The 20,056-nt window shown below is 40.1% G+C and overlaps 1 pseudogene; it reads left to right on the forward strand.

Annotated features, from left to right (window-relative positions):
* The first annotated feature begins 1,421 nt into the window (after positions 1–1,421).
* On the forward strand, positions 1,422–16,235 carry LOC129036264 (large ribosomal subunit protein uL24-like; annotated as a pseudogene).
* Positions 16,236–20,056: the final 3,821 nt, after the last annotated feature.

The following is a 20,056-nucleotide window of genomic DNA, read 5'->3' on the forward strand; positions in this document are numbered from 1 at the left end:
GAAAAAGACAAAACAATCAGGAGTAGCTATACTTAGATAAAACATATTAGGTCAAAAACAGTGAAGAAGAGACAAAGAAGGTCATTATCTAATGATACAGGGATCAAGCAAGGACCAGGATCAAATAATTCTAAACATATATGCACCCAACATGAGAGTACTCAAGATATACTATTAGATTTTAAGGAAGAAATAGACACCAACACAATAATAGCTGGGGACTTCCACACCCCACTCTCAGCTTTAGACAGATTATTTAGAAAGAAAATTAAAGAAATACTGGATTTAAACTGTACTTCAGACCAAATGGACCTAAGAGCCATTTAAGAACATTGCAACCAAGAACTACAGAATACATATTCTTCTCATTAGCACATAGAACGTTCTCCAGGAGAGACCATTTGTTAGGATACAAAACAAGTCTCAACAATTTTTCTAAATCAAAATCTATTAATTATCTTCTCTGATCACAATGGAATAAAACTAGAAGTTGATAACAAGAGAAACTTTGGAAAACTATACAAATACATAGAAAGTAAACAATATGCTCCTGAATAACCACCTAGGTCCAATAAGAAATTAAGGAGGAAATCAAAAAACTGCTTAAAAGAAATGAATTGATATACAACATACCGAAACCTATGGGACACAGCAAAAGCAGTGCTAAGAAGGAAGTTTATAGCAATAAATGCTTATATCAGAAAAGTAGAAGGAATTAAAGCAATCTAACAATGCACCTCAAGGAACTAGAAAAGCAAGAACCAAACCCAAAATTAGTAGAAGGAAAGAAATAATAAAGATCAAAGTGGAACTAAGCAAAATATAAACTAAAGCTACAAAGGGTCAATGAAAAGATAGTTGTTTTTTTTTTAAGAAGATAAAAACTGATAAACCATTAACTAGACTAACCAAAAAAAAAAAAAGAAGACTCAAAGTCAGAAACAAAAAAAGAGTGAGGAGTGGCCAAGATGGCCAACTAGAAGCAGCTAATTTGTGTGGCTTTCACAGAGAGGAATGGAAGGGGCAAGTAAATACAACACCTTCAACTGAAACATCCAATTACTCGCATTGGGACTAATCAAGGAAACAACCTGACCCATGGAGAATAACGACAAGCAAGACAGGGCCAGTGTGGTGGCTCATGCCTGTAATCCCAGCACTTTAGGAGGCCAAGGTGGGCAGATCATGAGGTCAGGAGATGGAGACCATGCTGGCTAACACAGTGAAACCCCATCTCTATTAAAAATACAAAAAATTAGCCGGGTGTGGTGGCGGGCGCCTGTAGTCCCAGCTACTTGGGAAGCTGAGGTGGAGCTTGCAGTGAGCCAAGATTGCGCCACTGCCCTGCAGCCTGAGGACAGAGCAAGACTCTGTCTCAAAAAACAAAAAAAAGACAGGACAACAGTCCAACAGGGAGCAACATGGAACTAGGGGAATCTCCCCCACCCAGGAAAGCAGTGAGTGAATGAGTGACCCCGGGAAACCATGCTTCTCCCAAGGATCTTTGCAACCCTCAGGTCAGGAGATGTCCTTGTGAACCCACTCCACCAAGGCCTTCAGTCTGACAGACAGAGCTATGTGGAGCCTCAGCATTGCAGCCACTCAGGCATGTGTGGAAACTGAAGTTTTAGATACTCAGGCTTTCTGGCAAAAGTAGCTGCAGCTCCAGCAAAGTGGGAGGTTAGACCCCCATACATAATCCCAGGAAAGAGGCAGAATCCAGGGGGCTGAGCAGCAGTAGCCTGCAGGCCCACTTCCACAGCACCTCACAAGGTAAGACCCACTGGCTTGGAATTCCAGCCAGCCTCCAGTAGTGGCATTGCACCTCCCTAAGAAGTAGCTCCTGGTGGGAAGGGCAGGCTGCCATCTTTGTGGTTTGGGTACCTTAGCCATTCCAGCCTTCAGGCTTTGGAGTGTTCAAGCTGACCAGGGATGAAAGGGATCCCCCAGCACAGCACAGCTGCTCTACCAAAACATGGCCTGACTGCTGCTTTAAGCAGGTAACTGATGCCAGACCTCCTCACTGGGCAGGATCTCCTAGGTTGGGCCCTCCAACCAATGCCACCAGTGGTCTCCAGCTGACAGAGATTGGAATTTTGCTGGAGATGGTGCTGTCAGAGCAGGGGACAGGTCACCATCTTTGCTGTTTGAGTGACATAGCTGTTCCAGCCTTCAGACTTTAGAGAACCCAAGCCGACTGGGGGTAGAAGGGATCTCTCAGCACTGCACAGCTCTACCAAAACATGGCCAGACTGCTTTTTTAAGTGGATCCCTGATCCTGCTCCTCCTCATTGGGCAGGACCTCCCAACTGGGTCCTCCAGCCACCCCACTTGATGTTTCTCCAGTGAACAAAGATTTTTAATCTCTCTGGGATAGAGCTCCAGAGGGAGGGGTGAACCACTATCTTTGCTGTTTGGGCGACTTAGCCATTCCAGCCTTTGGACTTCAGAGTGTCTGAGGTAACCGGGGAAGGCACTGAAGCAGACCCCCAGCACAGCACAGCTGCTCTACCAAAATGTTGCCAGACTGCTTTTTTAAGGGGGTCCCTGATCATCCCCATTCCCCCTCATTGAGCAGGACTTCCCAACCTGCGTCTCCAGCTACTTCCTGCAGGTGTCTTTGGGCCAGCAACAGGCCCGTACCTCCCTGAAACAAAGCTCCCAGGGGGAGAAACAGGCTGCCATCTTTGCTGTTTTTCAGCCTTACTGGTGATACCTCTCAGTACTAGAAAATCCAAGGTGACTAGGGACTGGAGTGAACCCAAGCATACTGCAGCAGCCCTATGGAAAAGTGGTCAGACTCTTCCAGGGGCAATTGAAAGCCTCTCTGTCACTGCCTCTGCAGTGAAACTGCCCTTGCCACCCTCAGACTAATGAAGGAGCAAAGACCTTAAGTGCCTCATCCACACATCCAACAAGCTGCAGTCAATCTAAGGAGGGGAGTCCACTCCATATCCCATTGATCCAATCTCACCCCTTCTACCCCTCACTGCTTGTCACCAGACAGGGAACCCATGGCTTAGGCCTGTAGCACAAACTCTCCATCCTGGGCTGATTGCACTGAGCCATTGCTGACCCTCATTTCTCTGGGGTAGAGCCCTCAGGAGACAAGCAAACGACCCTTGACCACAACCACTACTAAAATCCCTTCCTTTGCTGCCTCCAAGTTGGGGAAGAGAAACAAACACTGAGATCAACCCAGAGCTGCAGTGGGCAGCCCAGGAGTGCCAAGTGGTCATCTATAGTCAGCACTCAAGGGGGAAAGAACCCACACTTTCAGAACATTGAGAGGGAACACAGCTGCAATGTGAGGAAATACAACTGAGCAAGAGTCTACCAACTGACCAATAAGCCTAAGAGCCACCTGCTGGATTACACCTCAAAGCTTCAACACCAAAGATACCTCACTAACATACCCCATCTGAAACCAGAGACAAGAAGTCAGTTTCAAATAAAGACCCTGCACAAAGCCTTGGCCTGGTGAAAACATCCAGAAAAAAAGCCTTTTTACTGCAGTCAGGCTACACTGCAGTTAAAAGAACACCCACACAAAGAGCTGAGAAAGAACCATCAGAAGAACCCCCGTTACTCAAATGACCAGAGTGTCATATGTCCTCCAAATGACTGCACCAGTTCTCCAACGAGAGTTTTTAACCAGGCCAAACTGGTTGGAATGACAGAAATAGAGTTCAGAATATAGATAGGAACAAAAATCATGAAGATTCAGGCGGACAGAAAAACCCAATTCAAGGAAAATAAGAATCACAATAAGGCAATACAGAAGCTGAAGGATGAAATAGCTAGTATAAAAAAGAACCTAATGGGTCTGACAGAGCTGAATAACATAATACCAGAATTTCACAATGTGATCACAAGTGATCACAAGAATAAACCAAGCTGAGGAAAGAATCTCAGAACTTGAAGACTAAGTCTCTAAAATTTTCAGACAAAAATTTTTTAAAAAATTATAAAACAAACAAAACCTCTGAGAAGTATGGGATTATGTAAAGAGACCAAATCTATGAATCATCGGCATCCATGAAAGGGAGGGGGAGAAAGCAAACAAATTGGAAAACATATTTGAGGATATCATCCATGAAAATATCCCCAACCTTGCTAGAGAGGCCAACAGTCAAATTCAGAAAATACTTCTGAAAGATTCTATACATGATGATCATCCCCAAGACACATAATCAGATTTTCCAAGGTCACAATGAAAGAAAGAATATTAAACACAGCTAGAGAGAAAGGGCAGGTCACCTACAAAAGGAACCCTGTTAGGCTAACAGCAGACCTCTCAGATAAAGCCCTACATGCCAGAAGATATTGGGGGGCTTATATTCAACATTCTTAAAGAAAAAAGTCTTCAACCAAGAATTTTATATCCAGCCAAACTAACCTTCCTAAGTGAAGGAGAAATAAAATCCTTTTCAGATAACAAAATGTTGGGGGAATTCATTACCACCAGACCTGCCATATGAGAGATCTTGAAAGCAGCACTAAATATAGAAAGGAAAGACTGCTATCAGCTAATACAAAAACTATAAGCAAACACACAAAAGCCAACATCTTAAGCAACTAACAGCACAATGACATAATCAAATCCATACATATCAATACTAACCTTGGATGGAAGTGGGCTAAATGCCCTCTTAAAAGGCACAGAGTGGCAAGCTGGATAAAAAAGCAAGACCCTATGGTATGCTGCCTTTAAGAGACATCTCACATGTAATGACACTCATAGACTCAAAATGAAGGAACAGAGGAAAATCTACCAAGCAAATGGAAAACAAAAAAGCAAAGGTTGCAATCCTAACTACAGACAAAACAGATTTCAAACCAATGAAGATCAAAAAACACAAAGAAGGGCATTACATAATGGTAAAGGTTCAATTTAATAAGAACTAACAATCCTAACTATATATGCAACCAACACAGGAGCATCCAGATTCATCAAGCAAGTTCTTAGATATCTACAAAGAGACTGACTCCTACACAATAATAGTAGGATACTTCAGCACTCCATTGACAGTATTAGACAGATCATTGAGGCAGAAAATTAACAAGATATTTGGGACCTAACCTCAACACTGGACCAAATTAATCTGTTAGACCTTTACAGAACTCTCCACCCCAAAACAACAGAATATACATTATTCTCATTATCAAACGGCACATACTCTAAAATCAACCACATAATTGGATATAAAACAATCCTCAACAAGTGTAAAAGAGCCAAAATCATATGAAACACACTCTCAAACCACAGCACAATAAAAATAGAAGACAATGAAAATCGCTCAAAACCATGCAATTACATGGAAATTAAACAGCATGCTCCTGAATGACTTTTGGATAAATAATGAAATTAAGGCAGAAATCAAGAAGTTCTTTGAAAATAATAAGAACAAAGATAAAACATACCAGAATATCTGGGACCCAGCTAAGGCACTGTTAAGAGGGGAATTCATAGCACTAAATACCCTCATCAAAAAGTTAGAAAGATCTTAAATTAACCTAACTTCACAACTGAAAGAATTAGAGAAGGAAGAACAAATCAGCTCCAAAGCTAGCAGAAGATAATAAAAATCAGAGCTGAACTACAAATTGAGACATGAAAAACCACTCAAAAGATCAATTAATCCAGGATATGGTTTTTTGAAAAAATTAATAGATAGGTCACTAGCTAGAAGAATAACAAAGAAAACAGAAGATCCAAATAAACACAATTAGAAATGACAAAGGGAATGTTACTACTGACCCCACAGAAATACAAACAACAATCAGAAACAAGCCAGGCACAGTGGCTTATGCCTGTAATCCCAGAACTTTGGGAGGCTGAGGCAGGTGGATCATTTGAAGTCAGGAATTTGAGGCCAGCCTGGCCAACATGGTGAAAGCCCGTCTCTACTAAAAAACAGAAAAATTAGCCAGGCATGGTGGTGCATGTCTGTAATCCCAGCTACTCAGGAGGCTGAGACAGGATAATTGTGTGAACCTGGGAGGCAAAGGTTGCAATGAGCCGAGATTGCACCACTGCACTCCAGCCTGGGCAAAAGAGCGAGACTCTATCTCCAAAAAAAAGGGGGGAGAAAAAAACAAAAAACCACCACCCTCAGAAATTACTACAAACACCTCTATGCACACAAACTACAAAGCCTAGATGAGATGGATAAATTTCTGGAAACAAACAGCCTACACCCTCCCACTTCTGAGCTAGGAAGAAATTGATTCCCTGATCAGACTAATAACAGGCTCCAAAATCGAATCAGTAATAAATAGCCTATCAACCAACCAGTAATAAAAAGCCAACCAACCAGTCCTGGGCTTTCAAAGAATCATGCGACTGGATGGATTCACAGACGAATTCTACCAGATGTACAAAAAAAGAGATGGTACCATTCCTACAGAAACTATTCCAAAAAATTTGACAAGGAATGACTCCTCCCCAACTCATTCTATGAGGCCAGTATCATCTTGATACCTGGCAGAGACACAACAACAAAAAAAGAAAACTTCAGGCCAATATCCTTGATGAACATTGATGCAAAAATACTCAACAAAATACTTGCAAACCGAATACAGCAGCATATCAAAAAGCTAATCCACCATGATTAAGTAGGCTTCATCCCTGGGATGCAAGGTTGGTTCAACATAGGCAAAATCAAAAAATGTGATTTATCACATAAACAGGACTAAAGACAAAAACCACATGATTATCTCAATAGACACAGAAAAGACTTTTGATAAAATTCAATACTCCTTCATGTTAAAACTTCTCAAACTAGGTATTGAAGGAACATACCTCAAAATAATAAGGGCCATCTATGACAAACTTACAGCCAACATTACATTGAGTGGGCAAAAGCTGGAAGTATTCCCCTTGAAAACTGGCACAAGACAAGAATGCTGTCTCTCACCACTTCTGTTTAACATAGTGTTGGAAGTCCTAGCCAGAGGAATTAGGCAAGAGAAAGAAAGGACACTGAAATAGGAAGAGAGAAAGTCAAACATCTGTTTGCAGATGACATGATTCTGTATCTAGAAAATCCTATAGTGTCAGCCCAAAAGCTCCTTAAGCTGATAAATAACTTCAAAGTTGCAGGATACAAAATTCCACGTACAAAAATCATTAGTATTCCTATACACCAACAATGGCCAAACTGAGAGACAAATCAGAAATGTAATCTCATTCACAATTGCCACAAAAATAAAATACTTAGGAATACAGCTAACCAGGAAGATGAAAGAGCTTTACAATGAGAATTACAAAACACTGCTCAAAGAAATCAGAGAAGACAAAAACAAATGGGAAAACATCCCATGTTCATGAATAGGAAAAATCAATACCATTAAAATGGCTACACTGCCCAGAGCAATTTACAGATTCAATGCTATTCCTATCACACTACCAATGACATTTCATAGAACTGGAAAAAACTATCTTAAAATTCATATGGAACCAAAAAAAGAGCCTGAACAGCTAAGGCATCCCTAAGGAAAAAGAAAATAGATGGGGGCATCATGTTACCTGACTTCAAATTATACTACAAGGCTACAGTAACCAAAACAGCATGGTGCTGGTACAAAACACAGACACATAGACCAAGGGAACAGAATAGACAGCCCAGAAATAGGACCACACATCTACGACAATCTGATCTTCAACAAAGCTGACAAAAAACAAGCAATGGGGAAAAGACTCCCTTGTCAATAAACGGTGCTGGGATAACTAGCTAGCCGTATGCAGAAGACTGAAGCTGGACCCCTTGCTCACATCATACACAAAAATTAATTCCAGATGGATTAAAGACTTAAATGTAAAACCCAAAACTATAAAAACCCCAGAAGACAACCTAGGCAATACCATCCTGGACACAGGAACAGGCAGATTTCATGACAAAGACACCAAAAGCAATTGCAACAAAAACAAAATTTGACAAGTGGGTCTGATTAAACTTAAGAGATACTGCACAGCAAAAGAAACTATTAACAGAGTAAACAGCCAATCTAAAATGGGAGAAAATTTTTGCAAACTATGCATCTGACAAAGGTCTAATATCCAGCATCTATGAGGGACTTAAATTTATAAGAAAAAACAACCCTATTAAAAAGTGGGCAAAGGATATGAACAGATATTTCTTAAAAGACGACATACATGCAGCCAACAAACATATTTAAAAAGACTTAAAGAATAAAAAACTTTAAAAAAAAGAAAAAAGCTCAATATTACTGATTAGAGAAATGCAAATAAAACCATAATGAGATACTACTTCACACCAGTCAGAATAGATATTATTAAAAATGCAAAAAACAACAGATACTGGTGAGGTTTTGGAGAAAAGCACACACTTATATACTGTTGATGAAAGTGTAAATTAGTTCAACCATTGTAGAAAGCAGTATGTTAATTCCTCAAAGAGCTAAAAGCAGAACTACCATTAGACCCAGCAATCCCATTACTGGGTACATACCCAGCAGAATATTAAGTCATTCTACCATAAAGACACATGTATGCAAATGTTCATTGCAGCACTATTCACAATAGCAAATACATGGAATCAAATGCTCATAAGTGACAGACTGGATAAAGAAAATGAGGTACATATACACTATGGAATACTACGCAGCCATAAAAAACAATGAGATCATGTCTTTTGTGGGAACATGGATGGAGCTGGAGGCCATTAACCTTAGTAAACCAACACAGGAACAGAAAACCAAATGCTGCATGTTCTCACTTATAAGTGGGAGCTAAATAATTAAAAACTTACTAACACAAAGAAGAAAACAATAGACACTGGGGTCTACTTGAGCAGGGAGGTTGGGAGGAGGGAGAAGAGCAGAAAAGGTAACTATTGTTACTGGCTTCTTAGGTAATGAAATATATGTATGACAAACCCCCATGACACATGTTCATCTATGTAACAAACCTTCACATATACCCCCAAATCTAAAAGAAACAAAAAAGGAGACATTACAATAGGAGACATACCACAGAAATATAAAAGATCAGAAATTATAAATAACTAATAGAAAACTGATAAATTCCTGGACACACAAAACCTACCAAGATTGAGTCAGGAAGAAATAGAGAACCCAGACAGACCAACAATGAGAAATGAAATTGAACCAGTAATAAAAAGTCTGTCAACAAAAAAAAAGTGCAGGACTGCATGGCTTCACTGTTGAATTCTGCCAAACTTACAAAGAAGATTTAATACCAATTTTCCTCAAACTGTTGCAAAAAATTGAGAAGGAAGAAAATTTCCCTAATTCATTCAAAGTTTTCCCTAATTAAAAAGAAAGAGAAAACCACAAGCCAATATCCCTGATTAACAGAGACAAAAATCCTCAAAATACTAAGCAAACTAAATCCAACATCAAAAACACAATACACCGTGATCTAGTGGAATTTATCCCAAGGATGCAAGGATGGTTCAACATATACAAGTTAAACATAATATATCACACCAACAGAAAGGAAGACAAAAACCATGTCTCAGTAAATGGAGAAAAAGCATTGATAAAATTCAACATCCCTTAATGATAAAAAATTCCAACATAGTAGGCACAGAAGGAACATACCTCAACATAATAAAGGCCATATACAACAAGTCCACATCTAACACCACACTGAATGGGAAAAAGCTGAAAACCTTTTCTCTGAAAACTGAAACAAGTCAAGAATGTTCACTTTCACCACTCTTATTAAACATAGCACTGGAAGTCCTAGCCAGAGCAATCAGGTAAGAAAAATAAATAAAAGACATAGGCCAGGTGCAGTGGCTCACACCTGTAATCCCAGCATTTTGGGAGGCCAAGGTGGGAGGATAACCTGAGGTTAGGAGTTCGAGACTAGCCTGGCCAACATGGTGAAACCGTCTCTACTAAAAAAATACAAAAATTTGACAGGTGTGGTGGCAGGTGCCTGTAATCCCAGCTATCCCGGGGGGCTGAGGCAGGAGAACTGCTTGAACCTGGGAGGCACAGGTTGCAGTGAGCTGAGATTGTACCACTGCACTCCAGCCTGGGTGACAGGGTAAGACCCTGTCTAAAAAAAAAAAATTAAAAAAAATAAAAATGTGGAAAGAGGAAGTCAAGTTGTTCCTCTGCAGATAACATGATCTTATATCTAGAAAAAAACTTAAAACTTTATGGAAAAACTTATATTCATAAGTAAGTTTAGCAAAATAGGATATAAAATCAACTTACAAAAATCAACAGCATTCCTAAACACCAATAATAAACTGAGAAATAAATCAAAAAAGCAATCCCATTTACAATGGCTCCAAAAAAATAATACCTAGGAATAAATTTAACCAAGGAAGCAAAAGACCTTTACAAGGAAAACTTCAAGACTCTGTTGAAAGAAATTAAAGAGGACACAAATAGAAAGACATCCCATGCTCATGAATCAGAAGAGTTAACATAGTTAAAATGACCATACTACCCAAAGCAATCTACAGATTCAATGCCATCTCTATCAAAATACCAATGTCATTTTTCACAGAAATAGAAAAAATAATCCTAGAATTCAAATGAAACCAAAAAAGAGCCAGAATAGTCAAAGTCCTCCCAAATAAAAAGAACAAAGCTGGAGGCATCATACCTGGTTCAAAATATATTACAAGGCTACAGTAACCAAAACAGCAAGTATTGGTATAAAAACAGACACATAGACCAATGAAGCAAAACAGAGAACACAGAAAAAGTCACATACTTACAACCAACTGATTTTTGACAAAGACACCAAGAACATGCACTGGGGAAAGGACATGTTTTTCAATAAGTAATGCTGGGAAAACTGAATGTCTATATGCAGAAAAATGAAACTGGACCCCTATTTCTCACTATATATAAATGTCAACTCAAGCTAGATGAAAGGCTTAAATATAACATCTGAAAATATAAAACTACTAGAAGAAAACAGGTAAAACACTTCAGGACATTTATCTAGACAAAGATTTTATGGCTAAGACCTCAAAGGCACAGATATAAACACAAATAAAAACACAAAAAGACAGGGAGACAATCATAAACTAAAAAGCTTCTGCACAGTAAACAACGCAATCAATGAAATGAAGAGACAATCTGTTGAATGTTTCAGAAAATATTAGCCAACTATTCATCCCTCAAAGGGCTATTATCTAGAATATACAAGCAACTCAAACAACTCAGTAATAATAATCACATGAAAAAGTGGAGAAATTATATAAACAGATATTTCTCAAAAGATGATATACAAGTGGCCAACAGGTAAATGAAATTTTTAAAAAGCTCATCACTACTCACCAGGGAAATGCACATTGAAACCAAAATGAGATATAGTTAGAATAGCTCTTATAAATTTTTTTTAAAAAAACAGATGCTGGCAAGGATACAGAGAAAAGGCAACTCTTGTACACTGTCAGTGGGAATGTAGATTAGCATAGCCACTATGCAAAACAATATGGAGAGTTCTTTGAAAACTAAAAATAGAGCTACCATATGACCCAGCAATTCCACTACTGGGAATTTAGTCAAAGGAAAAGAAATCAGTATATCAAATAGATACCTGCCCTCTCATATTTATTGCAGTACCATTCACAATAGCAAAGATAGGGAATCAACCCAAGTGGCCATCAATGTATGAATAAATGAATGAATGAAATGTGATATATACAAAATGGGACACTATTTGGCCATAAAATAAAGAATGAAACCATGCCATTTTCAGCAACATGGATAGAACTGAAGGTCATTATGTTACATGAAATAAGCCAGGCACAGAAAGACAAATATTGCATGTTCTCACTCATATATTGAGGCTAAGAAAGTTGATCTCATAAAGGCTGAGAGTAGAATGATATGTACCAGAGACTGGGAAAGGTATGTTGGTAAAGGGGATGAAGAGAGGTTGGTTAATGGATACAAACATACAGTTGCATAGAAGGAATAAGTTCTAATGTTTGATAGCAGAGTAGGGTGACTATAATTAACAATGTGTTATACATGCCAAAATAGCTAGAAGAGAGGCCTTGAGATATTCCCAACCTGAAGAAACAATACTTGAGGTGATGGATACCCTATATACCTGGACTTTATTATTACACATTCTATGCATGTAACAAAATAACATGTACCACATTAATATGTACAAATATTATGTATCAATTCTAGAAATGTGACAACCAATAATTTCATATCAAGCAAAACTGTCCTGCAGAAGTGCGGGAAATATTTTATCCCTCACGCCCTTCCCACACTTTCTCCGAGCCCCCAAAGTCCATTGTGTCATTCTTATGCCTTTGCATCCTAATAGCTTAGCTCCTACTTATGAGTGAGAACATACAAGATTTGGTTTTCCATTCCTGAGTTTCTTCACTTAGAATAATAGTCTCCAATCTCATCCAGGTTGCTGTGAATGCCATTAATTCATTCCTTTTTATGGCTGAGTAGTATTCCATCTACGTGTGTGTGTGTGTGTGTGTATATATATATAAAACATATATTATTCATAAACTGATATATATACATATATGTATATATTTGATTGGTATATACACATACGTGATATATACACACGTATATACACATACGTGATATATACACACGTATATACACATACGTGATATATACACACGTATATACACATACGTGATATATATACACACGTATATACACATACGTGATATATATACACACGTATATACATACGTGATATATATACACACGTATATACATACGTGATATATATACACACGTATATACATACGTGATATATATACACGTATATACATATGTGATACATATATATATATATATATATATATATATAAAAATCACAGTTTCTTTATCCACTCATTGATTGGTGGGCATTCACCAAAATCTCACAGATCACCACCAAAGGACTTACTCATGTAACCAAACACTACCCAATAACCTATGGAAATAAAAAATTTAAAAAAATAAAACTCGAGGGGTGGTTCCAATATGGCTGAATAGGAACAGCTCCAGTCTACAGCTCCCAGCATAAGCAACGCAGAAGACAGGTGATTTCTGCATTTCCAGCTGAGGTACCAGGTTCATCTCACTGGGGATCCTTGGACAGTGGGGGCAGGACAGTGGGTGCAGCCCACCTAGCGTAAGCTGAATCAGGGTGAGGCATTGCCTCACCTGGGAAGTGCAAGGGGTCAGGGAATTCCCTTTCCTAGCCAAGGGAAGGAGTGACAGATGGCACCTGGAAAATCAGGTCACTCCCACCCTAATACTGCACTTTTCCAACGGTCTTAGCAAACAGCTCACCAGGAGATTATAGCCCGCACCTGGCTCAGAGGGTCCCATGCCCACGAAGCCTTGCTCATTGCTAGCACAGCAGGCTGAGATCAAACTGCAAGGTGGCAGCGAGGCTGGGGGAGGGGCGCCCGCCATTGCTGAGGCTGGAGTAGGTAAACAAAGTGGCCAGGAAGATGGAACTGGGTGGAGACCACCTCAGTTCAAGGCAGCCTGCCTGCCTCTGTAGACTCCACATCTGGGGGCAAGCAAGGCATAGCCAAACAAAAAGCAGCAGAAACCTCTGCAGACTTAAATGTCCCTGTCTGACAGCTTTGAAGAGAGTAGTGGTTCACCCAGCATGGAGTTTGAGATCTGAGAACAGACAGACTGCCTCCTCAAGTGGGTCCCTGACCCCCGAGTAGCCTAACTGGGAGACACCCAGACTGACACCTCACACGGCCTGGTACCCCTCTGAAACAAAGCTTCCGTAGGAAAGATCAGGCAGCAACATTTGTTGTTCAGCAATATTCGCTGTTCTGCAGCCTCCGCTGCTGATACCCAGGCAAACAGGGTCTGGAGTGGACCTCCAGCAAACTCCAACTGACCTGCAGCTGAGGGTCCTGACTGTTAGAAGTAAAACTAACAAACAGAAAGGACATCCACACCAAAACCCCATCTGTACATCACCATCATGAAAGACCAAAGGTAGATAAAACCACAAAGTTGGGGGAAAAAACAGAGCAGAAAAGCTGAAAATTCTAAAAATCAGAGCACTCTCCCCCTCCAAAGGAATGCAGCTCTTTGCCAGCAATGGGACAAAGCTGGACAGATAATGAATTTGATAAGTTGAGAGAAGAAGGCTTCAGATGATCAAACTTCTCCAAGCAAAAGGAGGAAGTTCAAACCCATCACAAAGAAGCTAAAAACCTTGAAAAAAGAGTAGACAAATGGCTAACTAGAATAATCAAGTGTAGAGAACTCCTTAAATGACCTGATTGAGCTGAAAACCATGGCACAAGAACTATGTGACAAAAGCACAAGCTTCAGTAGCCAATTCGATCAACTGGAAGAAAGGGTATCAGTGATTGAAGATCAAATGATTGAAATGAAGTGAGAAGAGAAGTTTAAAGAAAAAAGAGTAAAAAGAAACAAACAAAGCCTCCAAGAAATATGGGACTATGTGAAAAGATCAAATCTATGTCTGATTGGTGTACCTGAAAGTGATGGGGAGAATGGAACCAAGTTGGAAAACACTCTGCAGGATATCGTCCAGGAGAACTTCCCCAACATAGCAAGGCAAGCCAACATTCAAATTCAGGAAATACAGAGAACACCACAAAGATACTCCTCAAGAAGAGCAACTCCAAGACACATAATCATCAGATTCACCAAGGTTGAAATGAAGGAAAAAATCTTAAGGGCAGCCAGAGAGGAAGGTCAGGTTACCCACAAAGGGAAGCCCATCAGACTAACAGCAGATCTCTCGGCAGAAACTCTACAAGCCAGAAAAGAGTGGGAGATAATATTCAACATTCTTAAAGAAAAGAATTTTCAACCCAGAATTCATGTCCAGCCAAACTAAGCTTCATAAGTGAAGGAGAAATAAAATCCTTTACAGACAAACAAATGCTGAGAGATTTCATCACCACCAGGCCTGCCTTACAAGAGCTCCTGAAGGAAGCACTAAACATGGAAAGGAACAACTGGTACCAGCCACTGCAAAAACATGACAAATTGTAAAGACTCTCAATGCTAGGAAGAAACAGCATCAACTAATGAGTAAAATAACCAGCTAACATCATAATGACAAGATCAAATTCACACATGACAATATTAACCTTAAATGTAAATAGGCTAAATGGTCCAATTAAAAGACACAGACTGGCAAATTGGATAAAGAGTCAAGACCCACCAGTGTGCTGTATTCAGGAGACCCATCTCACGTGCAGAGACACACATAGGCTCAAAATAAAGGGATGGAGGAAGATCTACCAAGCAAATGGAAAACAAAAAAAGGCTGGGGTTGCAATCCTAGTCTCTGATAAAACAATGAGAACACTTGGACACAGGAAGGGGAACATCACACACTGGGGCCTGTTGTGGGGTGGGGGAGGGGGAAGGGATAGCGTTAGGAGATATACCTAATGTAAATGATGAGTTAATGGGTGCAGCACACCAACATGGCACATGTATACATATGTAACAAACCTGCACGTTGTGCACATGTACCCTAGAACTTAAAGTAAAATTAAAAAAAATAAAAAATGAAAAATAAACTCATGAGTCAACAAACTGCAGCCCTTGAGCCAAATTCAGCTTGCTACTCGTTTTTCTACAGCTTATGAGCTAAGAATAATTTGTACAGTTTAAAATAGTTGAAAAACTAACAGGAATAATATTTCATGACATGTGAAAATTTTATGTCATTTACATTTTAGGGTAATAAATTAAGTTTCATTGGGGAAAAAAAGTGAGGGAGATATTGAAAGATTCCCAGATAACCCTTCTGCAGCCATCACTGAAGTGGGAGTAGCCAAAACAAAGTTCAGTCCCTTTGTGACTTTCAACTGAAGGAAGAATCACAAAAGGCATTTCAAAGCACCTTCCCCCATTCACAGGAAGGTGTCTTCCCCTCTTTCCAAACAGCTGAGACAGAAGTACGTGTGGTCCCTGCCCAACTGAAAGGATGATGAAGTTCAGGTTGTATGAGGACACTATAAAGGTCAGCAAATTGGCAATACTTTGCCAATATAAAAGGTATATAAAAGAAATATGTTATCTACACTGTATGGGTGCAGCAGGAAAAGGCTAATGGCACAACTGTCCACATAGGCATTCACCCCAGCAAGGTGGTTATCACTAGGCTAAAAATGGACAAGGACCACAAAAAGATCCTTGAACAGAAAGCCAAATCTCACCAAATGGGAAAGGAAAATGTCAAACACAAGGAAGAAACAATTGAGAAGATGCAGGAATAAAGTAATCTTATACACAAGCTTTGATTAAAATTTAACAACCAAAAAAAGAGATTCCCAGATAAATAGAAGTTGAGGGAGTTTGTGACCACTAGACCTGCCCTGCAAAAAAAAAAAAAATACTAGAGGGAGTCCTACAGGTTGAAATGAAAGGACACTAGACAATAACATGAAGCTATATGAAGAAATAAAGATCTCAGCAAAGGTAAAACATGGGCAATTTTTAAAGCTAGTATTCTTGTAAGAATTATCTGTAACCACATTCTTTGTTTCCTGCATGATTTAAGAGACTAAAAATTATTACTAGTCCAAAAGCTAGTATAGTCAACCCTTGAACAACATGGGTCCACTTATATGTGGATTTTTATTTTTATTTTTATATTTTTTTTGAGACAGGGTCTCACTGTGTCACCCAGACTGGATTGCAGTGGCGTAATCACGGCTCACTGCAGCCCCAACCTCCCAGGCCCAGGTGATCCTCTTACCTCAGCCTCCCAAGTAGCTGGGACCACAGGCATGTGCCATCACGCCTGGCTAATTTTTTTGTATTTTCTGTAGAGACAGGGTTTTGCCATGTTGCCTAGGATGGTTTATGAACCCGTGGACTCAAGGGATCCACCCTCCTTAGCTTCCCAAGTGCTGGGATTACAGGCGTGAGCCACCATGCCCAGCCACATGTGGATTTAAAAAAAAAAATTATTGGAAAACTTTTTCGAGATTTGCAACAACTTGAAAATAATCACAGATGTATTGCATAGTCTAGAAATATAAAAAAGTAAGTGTTATGAATGTATAAACTATAAATAGGTGCTATTTTATCTCTTCTACCATAAAATATATAGAAATTAGAAAAAGTTAAAATTTATGAAAACTTACACACACACTTACATGCCATACATTGTGTCATTTGCAGTCAAGAGAAATGTAAATAAAGATGTGGTATGAAATCATAACTGCATAAAATTAACTGGAGTACATACTGTACTGTTGTAATAATTTCATAGACACTTTCTGTTGTTGTTGCAGTGAGACCAACTATGGTGAGTATTTGCTTAAAATGTTGTGTGATGCTATGCATCTCCATGTGAACAGTTTGTCCCTCTAGTAAACTGCATATAGCAGTAAAAAGATCTCCAGCAGTTCTCACATATTTTTCCTTATGTTTAATGAAATACTGTAAACCTTCAGTAACAACCTGAGGCCCATACAAAATGCCACTAGTGATGCTGGAAGTGTTCAAGAATCTGAGAAAAGTCTTGACATTACAAGAAAAAGTTCAATTACTTGATATGCGTAGACTGAGGTCTGCAGCTGGGGTTGTCTACCACTTCAAGATAAATGAATCCTACATTAGGACCACTGTTTAAAAAAAAGAAGCTAAAGCTGCAGCTATGCCAAGAGTCATGAAAACCTTCTTCTCTGTACAAAATACTTTATCTTATATTGAAAATGCAGCTTTTATGTGAGTACAGAGTTGCTAGAAGAAAGGCATACATGGATATGGTTCCAAGATGGCCGAATGGGAACAGCTCCAGTCTACAGCTCCCATCATGAGTGACGTAGAAGACGGGTGATTTCTGCATTTCCAACTGAGGTACTGGGTTCATCTCACTGGAACTTGTTGGACAGTGGGTACAGCCCACGGAATGTGAGCCGAAGCAGGGCGGGGCTTCGCCTCAACTAGGAAGCACAAAGCGTTGAGAAATTCCCTTTTCTAGCCAAGGGAAGCCATGAGAGACGGTACCTGGAAAAATTGGGACACTCCCACCCTAATACTGCACTTTTCCAAAGGTCTTAGTAAATGGCACACCAGGATATTATATCCTGCACCTGGCTCAGTGGGTCCCATGCCCACGGAGCCTTGCTCACTGCTAGCACAGCAGTCCAAGATCAAACTGCGAGGTGGCAGCAAGGCTGGGGGAGGGGCGTCTGCCATTGCTGAGGCTTGGCTAGGTAAACAAAGCCACTGGGAAGCTGGAACTGGGTGGAGACCACCTCAGCTCAAGGAGGCCTGCCTGCCTCTGTAGACCCCACCCCTCTGGGGGCAGGGCATAGCTAAACAAAAGGCAGCAGAAAACTTCTGCAGACTTTTAAACGTCCCTGTCTGACAGCTTTGAAGAGAGCAGTGGTTCTCCCAGCATGGAGTTTGAGATCTGAGAATGGACAGATTGCCTCCTCAAATGGGTCCCTGATCCCTCAGGAGCCTAACTGGGAGATATCTCCCAGTAGTGGCTGATTGACACCTCATACAGCCAGGTGTCCCTCTGAGATGAAGCTTCCAGAGGAAGGATCAGGCAGCAACGTTTGCTGTTCTGCAACATTTGCTGTTCTGCAGCCTCTGCTGGTAATACCCAGGAAAACAGGGTCTGGAGTGGATGTCCAGCAAACTCCAACTGACCTGCAGCTGAGGGTCCTGACTGTTAGAAGGAAAACTAACAAACAGAAAGGACATCCACACCAAAAACCCCATCTGTACATCACCATCATGAAAGACCAAAGGTAGATAAAACCACAAAGATGGGGAGAAACCAGAGCAGAAAAGCTGAAAATTCTAACAACCAGAGCGCCTCTTCTCATCCAAAGGATCGCAACTCCTCGCCAGCAACCGAACAAACCTGGACAGATAATGACTTTGACAAGTTGACAGAAGTAGGCTTCAGAAGATTGGTAATAAACTTCTCTGAGCTAAAGGAGGATGTTCGAACCCATCGCAAGGAAGCTAAAACCTTGAAAAAAGATTAGACAAATGGCTAACTCTTCAGCACAGAGAAGACCTTAAATGACCTGATGGAGCTGAAAACCATGGCATGAGAACTATGTGATGCATGCATAAGCTTCAGTAGCTGATTTCATCAAGTGGAAGAAAGGGTATCAGTGATTGAAGATCAAATGAATGAAATTAAGCGAGAAGAGAAGTTTAGAGAAAAAACTAAAAAAAAAATGAACAAAGCCTCCAAGAAATATGGGACTATGTGAAAAGACCAAATCCATATTTGATTAGTATACCTGAAAGTGATGGGGAGAATGGAACCAAGTTGGAAAACACTCTTCAGGTTACTATCCAGGAGAATTTCCCCAACCTAGCAGGGCAGGCCAACATTGAAATTCAGGAAATACAGAGAACAGCACAAAGATACTCCTCAAGAACAACCCCAAGACACATAATCATCAGATTCACCAAGGTTGAAATGAAGGAAAAAAATCTTAAGGGCAGCCAGAGGGAAAGGTCAGGTTACCCACAAAGGGAAGCCCATCAGACTAACAGCAGATCTCTTGGCAGAAACTCTACAAGCCAGAAGAGAGTGGGGGCCAATATTCAACATTCTTAAAGAAAAGAATTTTCAACCCAGAATTCATGTCCAGCCAAACTAAGCTTCATAAGTGAAGGAGAAATAAAATCCTTTACAGACAAGCAAATGCTGAGAGATTTTGTCACCACCAGGCCTGCCTTACAAGAGCTCCTGAAGGAAGCACTAAACATGGAAAGGAACAACCGGTACCAGCCACTGCAAAAACATGACAAATTGTAAAGACCGTCAAGGCTAGGAAGAAACTGCATCAACTAACGAGCAAAATAACCAGCTAACATCATAATGACAGGATCAAATTCACACAACAATATTAACCTTAAATGTAAATGGGCTAAATGCCCCAACTAAAAGACACAGACTGGCAAATTGGATAAAGAGTCAAGACCCATAAGTGTGCTGTATTCAGGAGACCCATCTCATGTGCAGAGACACATAGGTCAAAATAAAGGGATGGAGGAAGATCTACCAAGCAACCGGAAAACAAAAAAAAGCAGGTGCTGCAATCCTAGTCTC

The sequence above is a fragment of the Pongo pygmaeus genome, chromosome 4 (assembly GCF_028885625.2).
Source record: "Pongo pygmaeus isolate AG05252 chromosome 4, NHGRI_mPonPyg2-v2.0_pri, whole genome shotgun sequence".
In the NCBI taxonomy this organism is placed as follows: Eukaryota; Metazoa; Chordata; class Mammalia; order Primates; family Hominidae; genus Pongo; species Pongo pygmaeus.